The 20,253-nt window shown below is 41.9% G+C and overlaps 1 long non-coding RNA gene across 1 annotated transcript in view; it reads left to right on the top strand.

Moving 5' to 3' along the window:
• The window catches only part of LOC109136783 (uncharacterized), an 83,702-nt gene extending 63,725 nt beyond the window's left edge, over positions 1–19,977 (top strand). The window contains exons 3-4 of the long non-coding RNA XR_003461582.1: positions 2,792–2,927; positions 19,884–19,977. This is a non-coding gene — a long non-coding RNA (uncharacterized LOC109136783). The remainder of the gene's footprint in view (positions 1–2,791; positions 2,928–19,883) is intronic.
• Positions 19,978–20,253: the final 276 nt, after the last annotated feature.

Below are 20,253 nucleotides of genomic sequence, written 5' to 3'. Positions count from 1 at the left end.
TCTATAAAACGAGCCGGGGCCTCAGCACCCCTCCTGAGAGGGCTCCTTCTGTTCCCCTTACCCCCCCACACCCACACATTTGATCCAGGCGCTTCTCCTTTCAGCTTTCAGGCCCCCACTAAATACCCTCGCACATGGGCAGCCGCTGCAGCCGGCGGTGGGCCTTGTAAAGGGAGCGGAGGAGGGCGGGGGATTGATGGCTCCGCTGTTGATTTTTCATGGCCCCCGCTCTCCAATGGAAAGGGGCTAAGAGGGACAAGGTGGAGCCCAGCAGGAGGGAGCGGAGGACACAGGAGGAGGAGAAGGAAGGAGACGGGGTGTTTAAAACTAAGCCCAGCTCCTACCAAGACCGGGGCCCCCCTCACATTAAAGCTGACCCTCCATTAGGTCGTTTTGTACGACAGGCTTGTAATCGATAGAGCCTTATAACTGAACAGGAGGAGCGGTGACGGGTGGGGCTAGACGGTGTTGGGGTGAGAGTGGGGGCAGTGGGCGTCATGGGTGTCAAGGAAAGAGTAGGAGGAGAGGGATAAAGAGAGAGATTAGGATAAGGTTGATGGACAGGGAGAAAGAGGCAATGAATGAATAAGTAAATGAATGAAGTGGAAAGGAAGGCAAATTAAGCCATGAGCTTCGCCTCGTCCTGCCATGTCTCGGGCTGTTTCTTCTGCGAATTTGGGTTTCAAGACAAATATAATCCTAACATGAGGGGAAAAAAATCAGAAAATCAAAATCAGGCTTGCAGATAAAAATCTACAGACAAAAACCAGGCTTATAACAATCTAGTACCAAATTTCACTTTCTATTTCCTCCCCGACGTTCCTCTTCAGTTTGTTTGGAGAGGGAAATGACTTAATGTGTGTTACTGTATGAGATCTTAAGCGGTGTTATCACATGTGGAGATAAGATCTGAAGGGGGAGAGCGAACACAAGGGGCTGTTTTCACAGCATATTGCACATTTCCAAGTCAAAACTGACCTAGTGCGCCACCTCAGTTAACAGTTATCAATTGTTTCTGTGGGGCTTTCATTGTGTCCGGTGGCGGGGCAAGCTGCGTCTCCCTTCATGTAAAACACCCGTGCACATTTGGAGCACAGTTCAGGAGGCGAGTGGAGCAGCTTGACCGCAATTTAAAACGCCATCAGTTCAGTAGGGGCTTTTGTGTAATCTCTTCTGCGCCCTTGAATATACATAAAAAGGCTGCAGAGTTTTAAGGGCCATACAATAAATTGATGAATGAGTATTTTCTCTCTCTCTCTCTCCCTCAGTCTCTCAAGCTCTCGCTCTCTCGCTCACTCTATGAAGTGAGGGGCCCGTCTTGTATATCATTATTCCTTCCACCCATTCTTTTGCTAGTTTAGGGCTCTTACATGTGGAGCATATGCCTATTGAAAGGGTGGCACCACGCAAGGCAGGCACAGATGGAGTCACCCTCCCCGTCAATGGGCGGACAATGGAAAATGGAAATCAAAGTTAAAGGGGTGCATCCAGCCCCATTTAGCCCACACAAAAGGTGCTTGTAGGAGGCAGGGCTTTCGTGACGGAGGGAGGGGAGGGTAGGGAGCGACGGGGTGGAGGAACATGTCCCAGGCCACAAGAGTCCATCCTCAGCTGGCCTCTCCATCACTGAGGTGATAGAGACATGCTGACACTGCGCTAGACACCCCGGCCTTGTTACTTTTAAACTCCCTGTCGCACTGGTTGATGAACTGCGGCGAGTGATAATTGAATTCTTGTATTTGTTTTTAATGCCTGGCTTTAAAGCGCAGTTTCTCACCTAAAATTGCGTCTAACACTTTACAACTTTAAATAAAAATGTAACAAAAGGCAGCTCAGCTGGCCTCTCCATTTCCTTGAGGTTAGAGAACTGCTGACGTGGTGCTACAAAGCCAGGGAGGACTTATGACAGAACACAACTTGAATGCATATAAACTATATTTACAGGAAATGGCTTCTTTGGTGGACTTGAGTTAAGACAGGGCAGAGTGGTACAGTTGACAGAACCCCATTTTAGGTTTCCACAGCAGCTGCATCAGTCCATTTAATATCAGATCAGATCAAATCATAGGCTGTTCATAATGATACATAATTATTTCACAGCCAGAAATAATCAACAAATAACTAAATGAATGACCTGATTTTTTTCATCTCCACCTATTGAAAACATGTGTCGGTGTCGATGCTATTAAACGGCACAAGCGTTTCTCAGACGTCTCTGTTTGTTTATCTTCAAGTGTCATACACAATATCCATGACGACCTAATAGTAAATAAAGTAGAGTTAATAGAGGAAGTAAAATAAACCAGAGGAGGAAGTGGTGCGTTGTCCATCCTGTTGTTACACTGGATGCTTGCTTTGAACGCAGCTCTGATGTGACCTATAAAACAGTATGTGTTGTTTTAAGAGACAGTGATTTCACTCTCATTAAAGATAACTAGACTCTACTGTACACAAGAGTACGACACCTCTGTGTTTACTGGTACAGTTACTGTAACCTCTCTTGGCATGAGCGCTCATTTTCCATATAAGGAGCAGGTGAATCTCTTTCACCAAAGTTATTTTATTATTTAGTAAAATAGTTTTATATTATTTATTTTTTCTGCAAAGCTGCAAAATTGCACAGTATGATCAGGATGGAGTGAGCAAAATATGATTTGTTCTCGTCTTTGCATGAGCTACAGTACCCACAAATGCACTGTTTGATTTTATTTTTCTTATTTTCCTATGAAACCCTTTATTTATTGTGTCTAAATGTCAATAATCCTTCATTTGATCTTTCTGTGTCCTGCAGTGCTGCTGACAGTGGGGTGTTGCCGTCTGTGGAGGCTGAAAGATGGCAGGCCATAATGAACCTTGGTCTGACCTTTGACCTCCTACCACCGACAACATCACCAGCTGAGGGCTACTACAGAGTGCCTGCTTGTGTGGTATGGCACGCACACACACACACACACACACACACACACACATGAGCTGCTGGTACATGTTGTGCTTTTGCAGTTATTAGCACAAACACAAAATGTTCCTCAAAAAACACGGAAACAGATTTGATCACAGCTCTTTTATCTGTGTTTATATGTGCAGTGGTTTTAGCATTCAGAGTACTGCAATTTTTTCCCAGCAAGAGAAAAGAAAAGAAATATTCACCTCAGACGCCCTTCTGTTTTCTGTCTGTAGTGTGGTGTATGTGCCCGTCCAGGGGGCACGACATGGTTGCTGATGCGTAATACCCTCTGACATAATTGTGCTGTCAATCCACAATATCTCTAATGCATGAATAACTCAAGACTGCAAGTGTGATGTCTGCTGTCTATGCCTCAAATCTGAGTTTTGTTTCCACTCTATGTGTCTATTTTATCTTATTTGCAAGTGAATACTGTATATCCATAACAACCAAAACAAAACTTGACTCTGGTCAATTCCTTACATTATATTCTTCTGTAAGTAAAATGCCAAATGTGCACATGCCGTATGCATGAGAAGTATGCAACCATTTATATTGAGGTTAAGAATTGTAGTAAAATTATATTTTCATTAGTGTATGGTCAGTGTAAGTTAATATAAGTCATATATGCAGCTATATATTCCCATGCAATTTAGCTTTTTGATAATCATTAATTTGGCAGAACAGATTTAAGTTTAATGATTGTGACAATTTAACACTGAGGATTTTTACGATTTCATGTAAAATATTCACAAAACTCAGTATAGCAATCACACATTTTTCACTGTTTATAAAGTATATAGAGTAGGAAAGGCATACCGTACTGTGTGTCAGTTATCAAAAACGGGATAATTAGTGTGCAAGCGTGGGATACATCCTAATCTTAAGCCATCTAAATTTTGCAACACTACAAGCTTGCCATTTGTTCTATCCTACAACGGGATGTGATTACCTCCCCTCATTATTCTTCAGTGTTTCTCATGCTCCGTTGTGAACATCAGGAGACGCCAATTTACAGTGTGCAACGCACAAATGAGCCCTCGCGTTCACTGTACAGCCCAGCTGAGGTACAGCTTCCTAAACACGAGCCCCCCCCCCCTCTTAACCTCACTTCTTCATCTTCTCTCAGCTGGCCTTTATTTTCCATCAGAATATGCACCCAATTACAGTAAAGGAGTGCTGTGAAGCAGACTGACCACAGATTATCCAGAAAGACCTTAAGAATTGTATGTTATGTTTACACATAGGCTATATCTGTGTGAGTGTGCTTGTGTCTTCCACCTCATTGATCCCCACAGACATTTCTGGAGGACAAATAAACATCCACTGTAAGGCTTTACCCTGTACGGACAGCATGAAGGATCAGTTTCGACTGTTTAACGGTCAGCCCTGCCATTAGTTTAATAGCCTGATAATGATTGCTCCAGTGTCTAGTATAAATTACGAAACATAACGAGAGTCTGCTTCATATTATTATGGGCCTCATTTAATGAAAGCTACAGATGTAGCCACAAATACTGGAAGTCAAACATTTATCATTTAATTTTAGATTTTATTTGTCTGGTATTATTTTACAGATAACAGTATCTTGAAAATTATTTTTTATCTTTATTTGTGTGCGCACTGTCCCTGAGATTCATATCTGTCCTGCATTCTTATGGATATTGCTGTGAGATAAGGTAAGTCCAAGAAATGCATGATATTCTATTACATATTGATTTGTCATCACATTTTGTGCATGTAAAACACACAGTGCGACACAGAAACACCTGAGAACACCGAGCCACACACTCACAATATGCCAGGACTGTTCACACCAAGCCTCTGCAATAATTGACTAATTGATCCAGCTTGTAGTGGGTCCAGCCCGCCTCCTCTCAATGATTAGCCAATCAATCCAGGCTCTCGTCCGAAATGGCATGTCCCATAACAAATTACAGCTAATGAAATAACCATCAGAATGTCATTACATGGGCGGGCCTACAACATTATTACCCAGCATGGCTCTGTATGTGCATGTTTGTGTGTGTGAGAGAGGGAGGTTATGTGAGTGTTCATAAACAGGCGTGCTGTTATTATCCCACTTGCTATTTAGCACCTGAGTCACTCTGTGTGACCGACAGGCCTGATGAAGGAGCTCTGTCATCTGCCATCATGTCTTTTAGTGAAATCTAATCTAAAAATGACCAATTGTGGACCAAGGACTATCAATTTATTTGACAAAAAGGCTGTAATAAACACTTGCTGGTTAAAAATGTGCAGATTGTGTACAGATTTCACAATTTCACGCACTTCTGAGGACTTGAAAGACCGCACGATTTGTTCAGAAAACTTGGATCCTTGTCTCCTGGCACTCACACTCACTTAGTTTGTTCCCATTACCAAACCCTTTGTTTGCACCAAAAATCTCATTTAGTTTCCTCGGTTTCATGTACTGTCGATGTCCCTCCGACAAGAGACCACCGTGGCAGCCCGTACTCTCCACGTGAGTCCAGCCATTCTCCTTCCATTCTGCAGCCAAATCTCTCACTTTTCTCCCATTGCTTTCCTCTTCCATCTCCTCCTCCACCACCTCTTCTACCATTCCAGAGCTGACGGCAGATGGTGTTTTAATAAAGTCCAGTAGGAATAGGACTGTGAGTAAACAATGCAGCACATGCCAACTCAGTAATTGCTGGGCACTATTACAACCCCTGTGTCTGGCAAGGGAGGGAAGGATGAGAGGCAGAGAGGGTAAAAAAAAAAAGAGTGGATGAAGCAGGCACACAGTGAGAGGACAAATAGGGAATGAGAAAATAAGAGAACGAGGGGAAACCAAGAGAAGGAAAACGCAAGAGATGGAAGAGGAAAGAGGGGGGTATGTAAAGGGCGGGCAGTATACACACATATACACCTAGCAGCTGGAGCCAGAAAAGCGCAGCTGGTGAAGGTGCAGGGAGGCCACAGGGAGGAGGGGGGCTGAGCAGAGCTGGGATGGGCTGGTCGAGGCTGTGCTGGGCTGGGCTGGGCTGGTCTAGGCCAGCGGGTGCAGTCCTGGGCCTACAGCCTCCAGGCTATGGGCTCCAAGCCCAGTCTCTGAGTCCCAGGCCCTGCTCTGTGGTCTCCACTGCTGACACAAGGCCAATGCAGTCCCCTGTCAAACCCCCAGTCAATGGTCAGACACATTCTGGAGGAGGTGGACTCAAGCAAGACCAAAGTTAAAGCTCCTGTTCCATGCAACTCTAATATCACTATAGACGCTAGACCAATCATATATATGAAACAGTGACTGCAATTAAGCTTAAAATTAGAGACTCGAACTGAGAACACCAGCTAAAATCATGCATTACTTTACATATATGTTATACTTTTTTTGTACCCTCACCCTTCGAAAGCAACAGACAAAGCATATGGGAAAAATACCCTCTGTACAAGGTAGCATATGTTCCACAAGACACGAATCCCTTCACATGTACACCTTGCCATTTGATCCCTTATTCATTGAGCCTTCATCACATAAGAGAGAGGTCCTTGCAAGTCTGTGGAGAGCTTTCCCATGATGCACCATTATGCCTATCGCCTCCAGGGGTGTCATTCAGAAACCATCTCTCCACAAGTCTGACAGCTCGGCTACCTTACGTCACACACCTGTTTGGCTCAGGTATTCTCAAAGAAAATATGTGAAGTGGTAGATAACAAAGAAATACAAGCATAACCGCAACACCTGTAAGCTGTTTGAACATCTAAAAGACTAAGACAAAAACCCGGTAATTCATCTCAAAGTGTATAAATGTTTCAGATATTCTCAAGGCACTTTAACGAGAAGAAGCATCCCCTGAACTCAAAAGGTAGAAGAAGGTAATAAGGCAATAATATTTCGCTTTTACCTGAATAAAAGTTGATGAAGCACCTCCCACAGCTATATAGTTAGTGGCTCTCATCAAAGACAATTAACGGAAATGACTTTTATCTTAAAGCTGAGGTTAAATGACCAGTCTCCTTAACCTTGAAGTTCACCGTCCGCATGAATATTGAATGATTCTTAACCTTCTGTTCTAATGCTAATTGAAGCAGAGGAGGGATATTACATATTTGTAATTAGGGGCTGTTGGATAGGGCTTAAGCTCTGAGTCTCATTAGCTTAATCATGAGGACTCTATCAATTATGCAGGTGGAGGTATGGTGGTGATTTGAGAAACATTCTGTTCTGTAGAAAACTTTTTTCCCCCTGGAGTAATTATATTGACGAATTCATCTTGGACCTTGTCATTAATTCCAATCGTACTAAGGGCACCTTTTTCCAGTGCAAACGAATATATGTGAATATAAGAGATTGTGGATGAGTTTGATACCAGCATTGCTGAGTCTTCTGTTGATGGATAATCTCAGGCAAGGCCAAGTTATATGAAGCTAATCCATATGGAAGCTAACACAAACACAGTGCCTGAGGATATCACCCAAATACAACATCAAACGATGTCCTGACAGGTTTGCTGATGAGCACAAACAAGGCTTCGTGTCGAAACACAACTTTTCCCCTATGACATCTTGAACTTCTGTCCAACCAAGTCTTCTCACATACTTTCAGGCCTTGAGAATTTGCCTTTTCCCCCTCAAGGCACCAAGGCAGAGAGACAGAAAGAGTGAAAGACAGAGAACTCGGCAGCTCAGAGAGAGTGAAATATGAGCTAGAGCTCCTGCAACAAGATGTCTTCACCGTAAGGACAGTCCCCATGGACCTGCCATATTTATTTGGTCATACACAACCACACAGCACTCCTATCCTGCACTCCAAACTTCTGTCAGGCCTTACCTCAGACATCTTCCTTACACCCAGTTTGCCAGCAGGTTTGGGTTCACACCATTAATCTTGAGCAAGAAAGCGGGAGAGGAGATGGTGGAGGGGAATTCGTGGGAGGTGGAAGAGGTGGGAAAGTGGGTCAGAGGACTCAGACCGAAGCGAAGGCAGCTGCCCCTTCAGCACCTCAGTCTTCCTCCAGAATCCTCAACGTCGCTCTCGCCTCCTCTCCGAGGTGTGGAGGTGACAGTTGGTGAGGGACCTTTGAGAGGCCTGCAGATTGGCTTTGGCTTTACTGTACCAGCCAGGTCCTGTATGTAAAAATGATTCTAAGAATAGGAACACTGCTTTGGAGAGCTTTCTTTGGGCAGTTGATGTGAACTTATGAGCTGGAAATGGTCTCAGACGTGGACTGCTATTCTAAGATATGTCATACTTACTTACTGACGTACTTGGGCCTTTTTATTCCCAACAGACATGACTAACCAATTGCTGCTTTCCACCTCTACCCTAGACCTTCTGACATTTGACTTGGCCCCATGTAGAGGCTGTGCAGACAGCAGACATTTTGAATAAGTGTTGATATATATCATGTACCCAACTTGAAAATCTCTACAGAACACACTGAAACGGCTTCATTGCTACCTGCATGAATGAAAGTACGAAATTTAAATGCGTATGTGGGTGAAGGGTTTCAAATGCTGGTTCTTCTTTCACAAGAACATGCTCCTTTGAGAAAGATACCTTCATGATACTACACTTCCTCTCATTCTCCAAATTAGTTCAAATAGCACTCTATCTTTCAACACGGAAAAGTGGTGTTTCCACGTCAAGGGGGATGGAAAATATATAGCCATGAATGTATTAAAATATTGCTTTTACACCCCATCTATCATAGTGCAATTTCATGGGTTGCCTTTTTAAAAATTAATTTCATTCTTTGACCTGTTACGAGTGGAAGCTCTAACATTGGTAGGCTTTGAGTTAAATTGCGCTTGTGACTTCATGGATCACATTTTCAATTACCACCGAACACTGTGTGTGTGTGTGTGTGTGTGTGTGTATGTGTGTGTGTGTGTGTGTGTGTGAGGGAGAGAGAGAGAGATGGGAGCATGCACCAACAACAACTTTATTTACTGGGACAAGTGGTATGGAAAAGTGAGATTTAATGAGCTATGTTGAACAGCAAGAAGGTAATGGAGAACAAGCGGAAGTCTCCAGGAGACAATGACTGGTTGTCAATTGACTGCACACTGTCTCTGCTGTGGCAAATCTGAAGTGGAGGAAGCTTTAACAGACAAAGCAGAATAACGTCCTAAACTTTGCTTAACCTTTTGCTGACTTTTATTGCCAATGTGATTATAACATACTATATGATAATTATATGTTTTTTTTTTCCCTCATCACGCTGTGTTTTGTTTGAAAGTGTTCTCCTTCAAGTATTTACACTGGGATGAGTAATAGATTGCAAGCTGCACAGGGTGTACCCTGCCTTTCTCCCATTGCATGCTGGGATAAGCTCTTGTTGGATCTTGGATGAACTTTCATTGTCAGAAAAAATGTATAAGTTATTGGTTGACTGTTGGGTGTCAAGGCAACATTCTGAATAAACATGTACGCACACACATATGCTTACACATAACAATTTGACTTTGTTTTATTGTCCAAATAAAAAAAAGCACACAGAGCATACCATATTTGACTGTGCTGTAAACACTGGGCTGGAAGAATAGCCCATGTCCCTTCATCATGTGAAAGTGTTACAAACAAATGTTTTTCTTTTACGGTGTAGCAGGGCTGGTTTCTGTCCCAAATCCTATCTCTGGGGCGGTGTTTGGCTCAATTGGTAGAGCAGCTGCCCCATGTGCGAAGGCTCAGTCCTTGCTGCGGAAGCCCAGGGTTTGAATCCGACCTGTGGCTCTTTCTTCCCGCATGTCATTCCCCGTCTCTCTTTCCCTGCATTCCTGTCTCTCTTCAGCTGTCTCTATCTGAAATAAAGCCTGAAAGAGGCCCATAAAATTATCTTTAAAAAAAAAAATCCTATCTCTATTAAATCCAGATGGACACCGACATATTTCTTTCATGAATATTAATAAAAAACCTTGATTTATTATGGATTAGTATCAGTGGGGGACATGATGTCCCAGTTCTAAGGTAAAAAGTAAATATAAGCAATAATACAGACAGTATTGTTTATTTAAGGATTAAGAGCTCTGTACAGGCCTGTATGGTTACCTTACATTGTTGTGAAGTAAATCCACTAAAATTTCAATTATAGGGGCTCAAGTTCAGAAATTGGTCCCATTAAAGTTATGAGTTTTAAGTTTTTACTGTGGCTCCCTATACAGATATGATTTTTGGAAGATTGCCCTAAGGGCGTTTATGTGTGATTGCATGCTAAACAGTGACAGTTACTGGTAATACATAAATATATCCATCATACTACCAAGACACGCCTAAATGCAAATACTGTGCTGTTAAATTCCATTACTTAACTTACAAATTAGCAGTTACCAGTTCAAACAAAAAGTCTTGCATTTATGAAAAGCAAGTTACTTCAGACGTTTATTTTGTCAAAGTTAAAGGATAAGGTGAGACAAGGATTCCACCAATAAGAGTTCAAAGTTGTGTGATATAATTACAGGGCTCAATCACTGAGATAAGCCGAAAAGCTAATGTTGACTTACCACATAACCTTTCAACTGGTTAATTCCCTCCTCCGCTTTCGGAAGAGGTGAAAACGTAGCCGCCTCTTTCCTGAGGGTGAACTGTCTTCACAGGCATTAGAGAAGAAAAAGGAAGAAAAGTTGCTCAGTGATAGATATGAGAGCACATTTAGATCCCTTCATGCCATGTCAACCACATCCTGAGGTGAAGAGGACACAATGAGCGATTAAGTGGGAGCGCCTTGCAACTTTGTAATGTCAGTGTTATGTATAAATATTTATACGTAACCTTTATACATATATGCATGTTGAACAAAGAAAATAATAGTTTTCATCAATTCAAGTGAGTTGGCAAAACAGCAATTGAATGGTATACTTGAAAACCCTTGAGGGGTAAATGAATTGCAGAACCCATTTAGTAAGTACCATTTCACATTTTTACACTTTCTAAGGTTTTGTTTTTTTTAGCAACAGTCAGTTATGCTATTTTGATCTTAACTGCCTGCCTTAACAGCCATAAAAAAGAGCTAAAGTATTAACGCATTAGTGAATCAAACACTCCTGTTCTAAATGTTTCCATATTTCAAACATAATGAGTCAGTTAATAATTTATTCCCTAAAATAGAATCTTAGTGTTTTGGAAAACAACTCCTCAGTTGTTCCTAACCTTGTTTTGTCATCGTGGCATGGCTGTTGTCACTGCCAACCAAGCTACAGTACGAGCTCAGAGCCTCTGCCATGTGGATGTAATTTCACCGGGATGATGATTTTTTTTTTTTTTTCTACCGCAAATCAAATAAAAGATTCAGCTTTGAGGGGAGAAAATAAACCCAGAACTGATCTGCATTACACCGAAACAAACAAGAGTGAAGTAAGAAAATGAGAGAGACAAAATCTGAATGTAATGGTTGTGGAGCTATACACATTTCCTTTGATTACAAGGTATTAGTGTCATCCATGGGCCCATTGGCAGGAAATGCTGGGCTGTTCACCACATTGGAACAAACACAAACGTCAATGTCTATTAATTCAGTTATAATCATATTTGAATGGATCTTCACTGCTCTGCCATATCTGTCTTTCTCCCTGCAGTTTTGAATGAGTGCTCTCAGGGATTCTTGAATCATAGTGAAACCACACAACTGGATTGTGTTTGTCGAACATGTGTTTAGTGGAAAAAAAAGTTTTCTGCAATGCAGATTGCATTAACAAAATCCTGAATTGATAGGGCTGACAGTGAAGAGAGAGAGAGCAATCATATCATAGATGATAAGTTACAGGAATCACAATTTTAAAACAATGAGAGCAATTATCCATTATAGTGTGCGGTAATCGTCTCATTCCAGACCGAGTTGTAAGTCACAAGATCCATCCATCCATCCATAATGATTATATATTTGGATGTGTTGAGGTTGACATGTCATCTTCTTGGTTGTATTTGTTTAGGTGTTGTATTCGATCAAGATGTGTCTTTGAAGCCGTTCACAACAGAACCACACTACTTACTCAATACCCAGTAAGACCATTGGACAGTATCCCAATCTGACCTGTAGAGACATACTGTAAAGGTCGGACTTTTTAGGAGCTTGTCTGATTAATTACCTCGTTCCCATGGAAAAAAATACTTTTCAAATTTATATAGGAAGTCAGAGAAGTTCAGCAGACAGCTAGTTAATCTATGGCTCCAATGCCAAAACGTAGGACTCTTCAAGCTGTAGAATAGATACATAGAACAATATCAATAAAGAGGCTTTTCCAGTATTGTTCAGTTAAAAAAAATCACTTAGAGGCAGAATTATTCAAAAATATCTATCTTACAATTATCTTTTTTAATAATAATGTGTCTTGCAAAAGCGTATTAGACAATTGCTTAGATTTTACAGATGACACACTGCATTTATTTTTTGAACATTTTCCTGTTCCTGTAACATCAGCCTTATCCAACTCAAGTGTGACTGGTTCCATTGAGATTGACCAGATTGTGTGAGGTCCCACTGGACTGTGGCATTAATGTCAAGTTCTATCACAGGTTGCTGTAAAGAGAGGGATTGGAGGGCAGAAGGCTTGTTTGAGCCAGTGTTTCCATGTATTATGAGCAAAAGGCCCATGTGTCTTTCATTATAAAGACAGTGTGCTGCATTGACCTTTGGCTGCCTGATGTTCTGAACCGCCACACTCTTCTCTAACATTACACAGGGGATAGCGAAAAGAAGAAGAAGAAGAAAAAAAAAACTTTAGAGCTGAGTGTCAAAGTTGATTCGGGAAGGCCATTTTTCAGCTATGACAAAATACCACTTTACAAAATGGAGACCATGGGTGCAGTCAATAAATGTCGTTCAGCGGTGTTGACAAATCGTTTGAGTAGCGGCACGCGATGCCACAAAGGCATTGCTGAAGCACTGCAGCGTAGCCTCTGTGTAGCCTCCCACTCCCACCCATCCTCCCAATTAATCAGGCTTATCTTCACCTCCATCACCGCTGTCAGTCACACTGGAAAACGCTGTGTGTGTGTATGTGTGTATGGTGGAATGAGGGATAGAGCATGCGTCTGTGAGATCATGCACATCTGTGTGCAGGGCCAGTGCAGTTTTGTCTGTGTGTGTGTGTGTGTGTGTGTGTGTGTGTGTGTGTGTATGTATGGGTGTGTGGGCAGGCAGAGCGTTAAACATCTGTCTCAGCTCCATCCACTCAGCCAGACTGACTAGTGTGTAGAGTATTTCTCAAACTCTATTGAGACTAAATGTTTAAAACTGTATCACTCAACGTTTCTGCACTCATACTAAGGGCCCAGTGTGCAAAGTGTATTTTTTGTGTGACATGTAAACAAGTGAAACCGTTGTTTTGTCTAGTCCCTAAAATTCTACCTTATAATCTTCGGAACAAAAATTATGTAACATTTAGATTTCAGCAATTTCACTCTGTAAATGTAAGAACTGAACAAAATGAGTGTGAATGAAAACAGAAGCTGGGTAAAACACCAGTGTGTAATAAGCCAGAAAAACATATCTCACAGTTCACTGAAGCAATTGAATTTAATTGTATTACAGAGAATTGTAAAATACACACAGTATAACAAATCAATTTTAGGTTCTCTTAAGTTGTAATTAGGCTTAATTGTTTGGTTACATTATATTTCTGTGATGAAAAGTCTGCTGAGTTCTGATATTTATATTAAAAAAAACATTAAAAATATCGGAAATGCCTCCATTTAAAATAATAATGAAAGAGATTTTCTTTTGTAGTTAACCTACTTTTAAGTTGAGTGTCACTGTGGGTGCAGCCATAAAATCAAACTGTGGATACAAACAGTAAACTTTTTCAAAAGCACACACCAAAACAATCTCAGTCTATGATGCATATCTGAATGTGAATGAAATCAGTTTGACATTAAAACCAAATGAGATAAAGTACAAAAAAAAAAAAAATCCTCAGTGTTCAGTAATTTTGACATTTCTTCTGCAAAACCGCCATGGGACACTTCGCTCATTCTGTCAGTTTTCTGGAATCTTTGTTTTGCTAATCCTTGTATTGGTGATACCTGTCAGTACACACAGTAGTAACCACCAACCCCCCCTCAATCTCACAGCTAAATCTCCCTGTCTACACATTGGCCCTATGATAAGAAGGTGACACTGTCACTCCAGCCCACACACACACACACATACACACACAACCACACACACTACACATCAATCATATATATATAGTTATACAGCTTTATAATATATCTATATATATATATATATGAATATATATATATACACACACACCACAAGGCTCTGTGTGTGTTTTTTTTAAAACACACAACTCACTGATGTTTGAGAGTCCTTCAGATGCCACAGAGAAAGCTGCGCAATGACATGCATGAATTCAGGGGGGCCTCAAAGGACAGCTCTGAGGGGAGGTGGGGTGGGGTGGTGGTGGTGGTGTTGGTGTTGGAGGGCGGGAAGGCGAGGGGGGGACGGGGCGGGTGGTCTCAGACTGAATTACCTTGATCCAGCACGACAGCCTCACATCACTGTCACCAGCCTGTTTGGAAGGGCTTCATGGGGCTGTGGTGCTAAGTTGGAGTAAGCCGACTGCGATGGATGCGTGTTGACAGTATACTGTATTCAAGGGCACATTGAAATGAGCGGGGCGAAACGGGGGAAAGTTTGCTAAGCCATGTGTGCCATAATTATCCCGGGCTCTCCTCGTGCATCTTATCTGGTGGCTGGTGGTGATTGTCAGATGAGTGAAGAATCGACTGTGACATTATCTCCATCTCACAATAACCCCTAAATCTTACAATAGTCAGAAGGTGTTATGTGGGAGCAATTTCTGTAGTATTTCCATCTCCAAGTGCTATGTCACATAATTAATGTGTCTATAGCATTAGAATGGCAATTATAATTGATTGTAACAAATCTCTTAATGGTATAATATTACCCTTTGCTATTTTACATGTATGTGGCAGTGTTTATGTGTCCTGTTGCATCTCTGTGATGCTAAGCATACTCATGTTTGCACAATTTAAAGTTTTGATAGGTTACATAAAAGGTTAGAAATAATATGTTTTAAGAAGAATTATTTTCGAACAGTGGAGGTGTTATGATTTACTTCACAGGTGAGGTGCCACACTCGAGCACTAGGTGGTGCTTGAACACAGCCCTCACACACAGACACACACGCGCGCAGACACACACACACACACACCTACACACACACACCTCTCTTTACTCACACTATCATCAACTCCCATTCTATTCACTCTGAGACGACAACAAAACACCCCCACCCCTGCCCTTACACACTCAAACACACGCATACATACACACAAAGCAGGCTAAAAAAAAAAAAATGCAAGGCTCAACTTACAGACCTCTTCTCTGTTCATTTGATATTCACCAGCTTCCCTTTCACCCCTTCCTCCTCGCCTTCACACACATAAACGCATGCACGCGCGCACACACACGCGCGCACACACACACACACACGAATGCTCTTCCCTCTACCTTACTCATCAAGTCTCAGCTACACGTGTCTAAAGCTATGATATCCATCTAATCATCTGGCCTTTTCTCCTCTGTTTCCTTTCAGGACTACTAAGAAGGGGTTGGTAGCATGATCAGTATTTCAGGGGCAGGCGACCAGTTGCAACACAATACCTGTGAAAGCGCACGCACACACACATAAAGACACACATACAGTTTCTCCACAAAAAATGGATCCATCCTAAACACCTCCAGCCTAAATATAAAGCTTAAGCTCAACTCCCCTGGTCAAATGCTTGAACGTCCTACAGGATGTGTGTGTTAGGCACATCAGGTCTCTACATAGTGAAGTGAACAAGTGCAAGTGACATTTTGATCAACAATATTTATTTATTCTAATATTTTTGTAATTTGTATCAGCTGTACATTATTTTTAACACGCATATTCCTCCAAAGCAGTGTGTGCGGGAACTTGTGACCTTGCCCTTACAGGTTACAAGGCCAAGCTAGGTCAATCAGAGAGAAATTAATTAATTTGGTGTCATCTGGTCATGGATATTAGCTTGAACAGTGCTGATTATTGTCTATTATTACCAGGCTTGTTGAAGAATGTTGAACACTCTAGTGATTAAAAAAAAAATACTTTAAACATCTGAAACAATTTGTACAAGCTACACATTTTGGCTCATGTAAGGTGCTGATTAATACTTTTAGTAAAGTCTGTGACTTTGCCTTAGTACACAAAATGTTCTTGTCCTGTTGCTAATCGTTTAAATTGTCCAAGTTACAAATGATAAATGTTACAGTCCCAACGGTGTGATGTATTTCTGGTCCATAGACTGTAAAAGTGAGCAGAATATCAATTTAAATTAAATAAACATGTCATTGTGCTTTAAAAAGGAAGTGAGGTCTAATGTCCATACTGTCTGTGTGTGTGTGTGTGTGTGTGTGTGTGTGTGTGTGTGTGGTTGGTGCCTGTAGCAACATTGTGATTGTACCAAGGGGAGAGACTGTTTGAGTCCCTGTGTGGCCTTTTTCTCATGCTAACCAGCCAGTGTTTATTGGTGTGTGTTGTCTAAACCAGGGGCTACATGGGGTCTGTGTATGTGCATGCATGTGTATCTGTGGTCATCTATCTGTCTACATGTGTTCATGGAGTAAGTTGTGAGATTGAGCGCACATATCTGAACATGTGTGTGTTGGTTTCACGTTGCCTTGTCCCGTGTGTGCTCGTCGGTGGGTCTACGGGGCAGCTGCGTGAGCATTCCTGTTGACGTTAAGCAGCTAAACAGTACCAGCTTGCCGGGCTCTTAACCTCCCCTCTCAGAGAGAAGACCTAATGAAGTCCTGAAAGGCTTCCTGACTCCCTCATCTGGCTTTGTTTAGGCCCTGCTCTCCCTCTCTTTGCTTGAGGAAAGCCATTAGCCCATTGAGAAGACAGTCACACAGGCCCTGGAAGACAGGTCTGCACTGTTAAAAAAACCCTCTGTAGTGGTGCTTCGAAGACCCTCAGTGTTCCTTTAAGAGTGCTTGTGAGGTGTCTATAAGGACCTCAAGGTATCTGCTTGGCTGTTGCAATTCTTTAAAGTTTTTTCAGGGAGCTTTGAAGCATTTAAGATCATCTAAAATCTCTAAAACTTAAATAAATAAGTTTTGAACTATACAGTTTTTTTTTTACAGTTTTCACAGCACATGTAGTCACTATGCATGTGTTTCTCCTGCTTTTTTAAAGTTATATTTATATTCTGAAATTACTACTTATTATAATTATATATTAAGTAAAACACCAGTTTATTCTGAATACATTTAGGCAAACACACCATAAAGTAAATGATCTCATAAAGTGCATGATTTATGCTGAACAATTATGAAAACATAACTAAAAAAGGAACATACTAATAGTAAGTTGTCAACTTGATTGATTAATCTGGTTAAATTAAAGTCTTTTTTTTATAATAATGGATTATGTTTTTCTTGTTGATGAGCAGTACAAGTAAACTTTGAAAACTGCATTCTGTTAAAGCATTAACAATTCTCATTGGGAACCTTATTTTTTTACAGTGTGGTTAAAGGTGAGTGCGTATCCATTACAAATGGCTGCTCTATCCAGAACCAGGAAACAGAGCATGTAAGATTATCAACATCTGCCACCACGGATGGCAGGGGAAGGCAGAGAAAGAGAGGTATGGGCAGAGATAGATGGATGAAAGAAATAAAAGAAACGAGAGGGATCATTCTCTCTTGCTGAGGAGATTTCCAGCCCCACCCCTTTACTTTTTTGCACACATGTAATAGCACTTCATTTTAATTTTATAGCTTGTGTATACTCAATAGAGGAAAATTGTTTCTACGTGGTTATTCCAGTCTATTGAGAGCAAGGCAAGTGAAAAGGGAAGGGGGGGGGGGGCACACATGGCAAATAAAAAACTGCGGCAGTTAAAATTGAATTTGTATTCACCAGGAAGTGGGTTAACCCAGTTAAAAGTCAGGGAATCCAATAGCACAGGCTGATATGTGATGTCGAGACAATCTCCTTTGGGGAGCTAAGGCGCTTGGCTTATATGCTGCCTACCCGGGCTCATAGCATGTTTTCAGGTAATAATAATACATCATATTGCTTAATGGCATATTTATGTAAGAACTCAGCAAGAGGAGGCATCCGGAGTGCCTCGGTGTTGTTCTTTGAAATCACCTCCTTCAGATATGTGCCACTCGCTGTTGTTATGTTTTCTCTTCCTTATCAGTTTTGCAGAGATGGAAAATTCTATTACAGAGCGTATTTGGTTTGTCACAGTCAGATGCTTTCTCTTCAGGTTGCATGTGTTGTTGTTGGTGGTGGTGGTGCAGGGGGGGGCGCAAGCATTTTTCCCAAGATCCCCCCCCCCCACATTCGTCTCATGCTAAAGAAGAAAGGCATGTATTCATCAAAAAAAAGCAGAGAGTGGGAAAATGACAAATCTCTCGGTCTTTGTTATTGGAATATATTGACTGCCCTTGGTTCATTGACTTTTTATTACAGGAGGTAGCACAACTGTCAGCAAATAGGGAGAAATTTGTTTCAGCCATTTGCTTTGGAACATTTGAAGCTGATAATTTTTGTACTGCATGTGCACACTGTGTGCACAGTTTTTGTGTGTGTCAGCACCAAGCATGTTTTTGCTGTGTGTGTGTGTGTATGTGAATTTGTTGAGGTGCAGCTGTAAGCAGTGATGGTAGTGGGTACAATGAAAAGGAGGAGGAAGAGGAGGAACTGGAAACAGATACAGAGAAAGATAGAAAGAGGGAGGGGGGAGGACTCAGGGAGACTAAGGCAGAGAGAGAGAGAGAGACAGCCAGACAGAGAGGTGGTTTCGGTCTACCAGGAACACACAGCTCTTGCCGCCAGCAGTCTGTCAGTGGTGGTCCCCTCATCCAGTCTGCTGCAGCATCTGCCAGAGAGGCACCAGGCTGAGCAAGACCCAGATCCTTCCACGGCCCCATCTCAAGACCAGAGCCCCATCAACTGCCTTCTCCTCCAGGCCCAGCTGTCTTCTTCTGCTCTCCCCGCCCCATACCTCTCTGTCTCCACACCGAACCATGTTAGTAACCCTGAATCAGGACCCTCAGGCCTTTATCTATCCTTTCCATACAACCTCGGCCTCGGCGCACTCCAGCGCCTCATATTCCTCTGCTGCAGAACCAACAACAGCCTCTCAAGACCTCCTCACCTTATATCTCTCCTCCAGCCTCTTCCCATCCAAATGCCACTGTATACACACACCATGCATTCATACATAAGGGCAGTACAAAAGAAATATTCTAAGATAGTTAACATTCACATCTGCTTTTCTCAGCAGCATCTGTGTTATATAGCAGATCCTTGCTGGTAAAATCCTGTTTTAGAGTGAAACTACTTTGTATGTTTTCATGTCCATAGGCTGTTAGATAGTAGAAAAACTACCTCATATGCACCATGACTGCACAGGCAGATAAGAGCTTCACTTTCAAGAACAGAAACTTAGTTCATCTGTGGAAAAAGACACCAGAGTAATGGACAAACTGACTGACAAGTGTTCACTAGGAGGAGGGAACATAGGAAGTAGACATAGTCTCCTGTTTAAATTCAGTGCACATTTGATTGTTCATGAATTAAACACAGACATCTATTTTTAGTTTCATGTTTTTGGTATTTTATCTGATACAAGCTTTAGTTATTCTGAGCTACTGTCTCAGTTGTCAGCAGACGATAAAATGGTAAGTGGGATTAACTTGTTAATTAATAACACGTGAGATCACCTTCCAGGCACTCTGATGTGTGTTCTACCAGTTGTTGACCTACAAACTCAACTTTATTTCTCCTTTCCAACCTAATTTATTCACATTCCTCTTCATCGCCTTAACCCTTTCTGCATGTCCCTGTCAACCAGCTCCATACTCACACATGAATGCAGTGGTCAACAGTTGTTATTGCCTTGTGCTTAAAGCATGGATAAGAAGAGTAATCAAATTTCTCTTATCCATAATCTTTTTTCTTCCTGTTTCAGACCTCTACTATTGCATACCTTTCCAGGTCCGACTTGAGGACTCATAACCTTTGACCCCAGGTTCGACCTGTTCCTCTCCCCCTGCACCACTCACAGTCATTCTTTCCTGCCTTCTTCCCCATTCACTTCCCATTATCCATCCACAGCCATTCTCCTCCAGCCTTATCCCCATTTAAAGTCCTTTCTCTTTCCCTGCTGGGGCTGGAGAGGGGCCGAAGCCACAGCATCTCCCCATCCGTTAGCCAGGAGCCAGAGATCCCAGCCAGAGATGCCATCTGATACAAGTCTATCATAATGAAGGTCCAGCATGGGGCTAAATGAGTTTCCACCTCAGCCGCGCGAGGGGCTAATGACAAAACAGCCTCCCTGT

Source organism: Larimichthys crocea, chromosome XXIII (genome assembly GCF_000972845.2).
Source record: "Larimichthys crocea isolate SSNF chromosome XXIII, L_crocea_2.0, whole genome shotgun sequence".
Classification (NCBI taxonomy): Eukaryota; Metazoa; Chordata; class Actinopteri; family Sciaenidae; genus Larimichthys; species Larimichthys crocea.
This window is presented reverse-complemented; position numbering and strand designations above follow the sequence as displayed.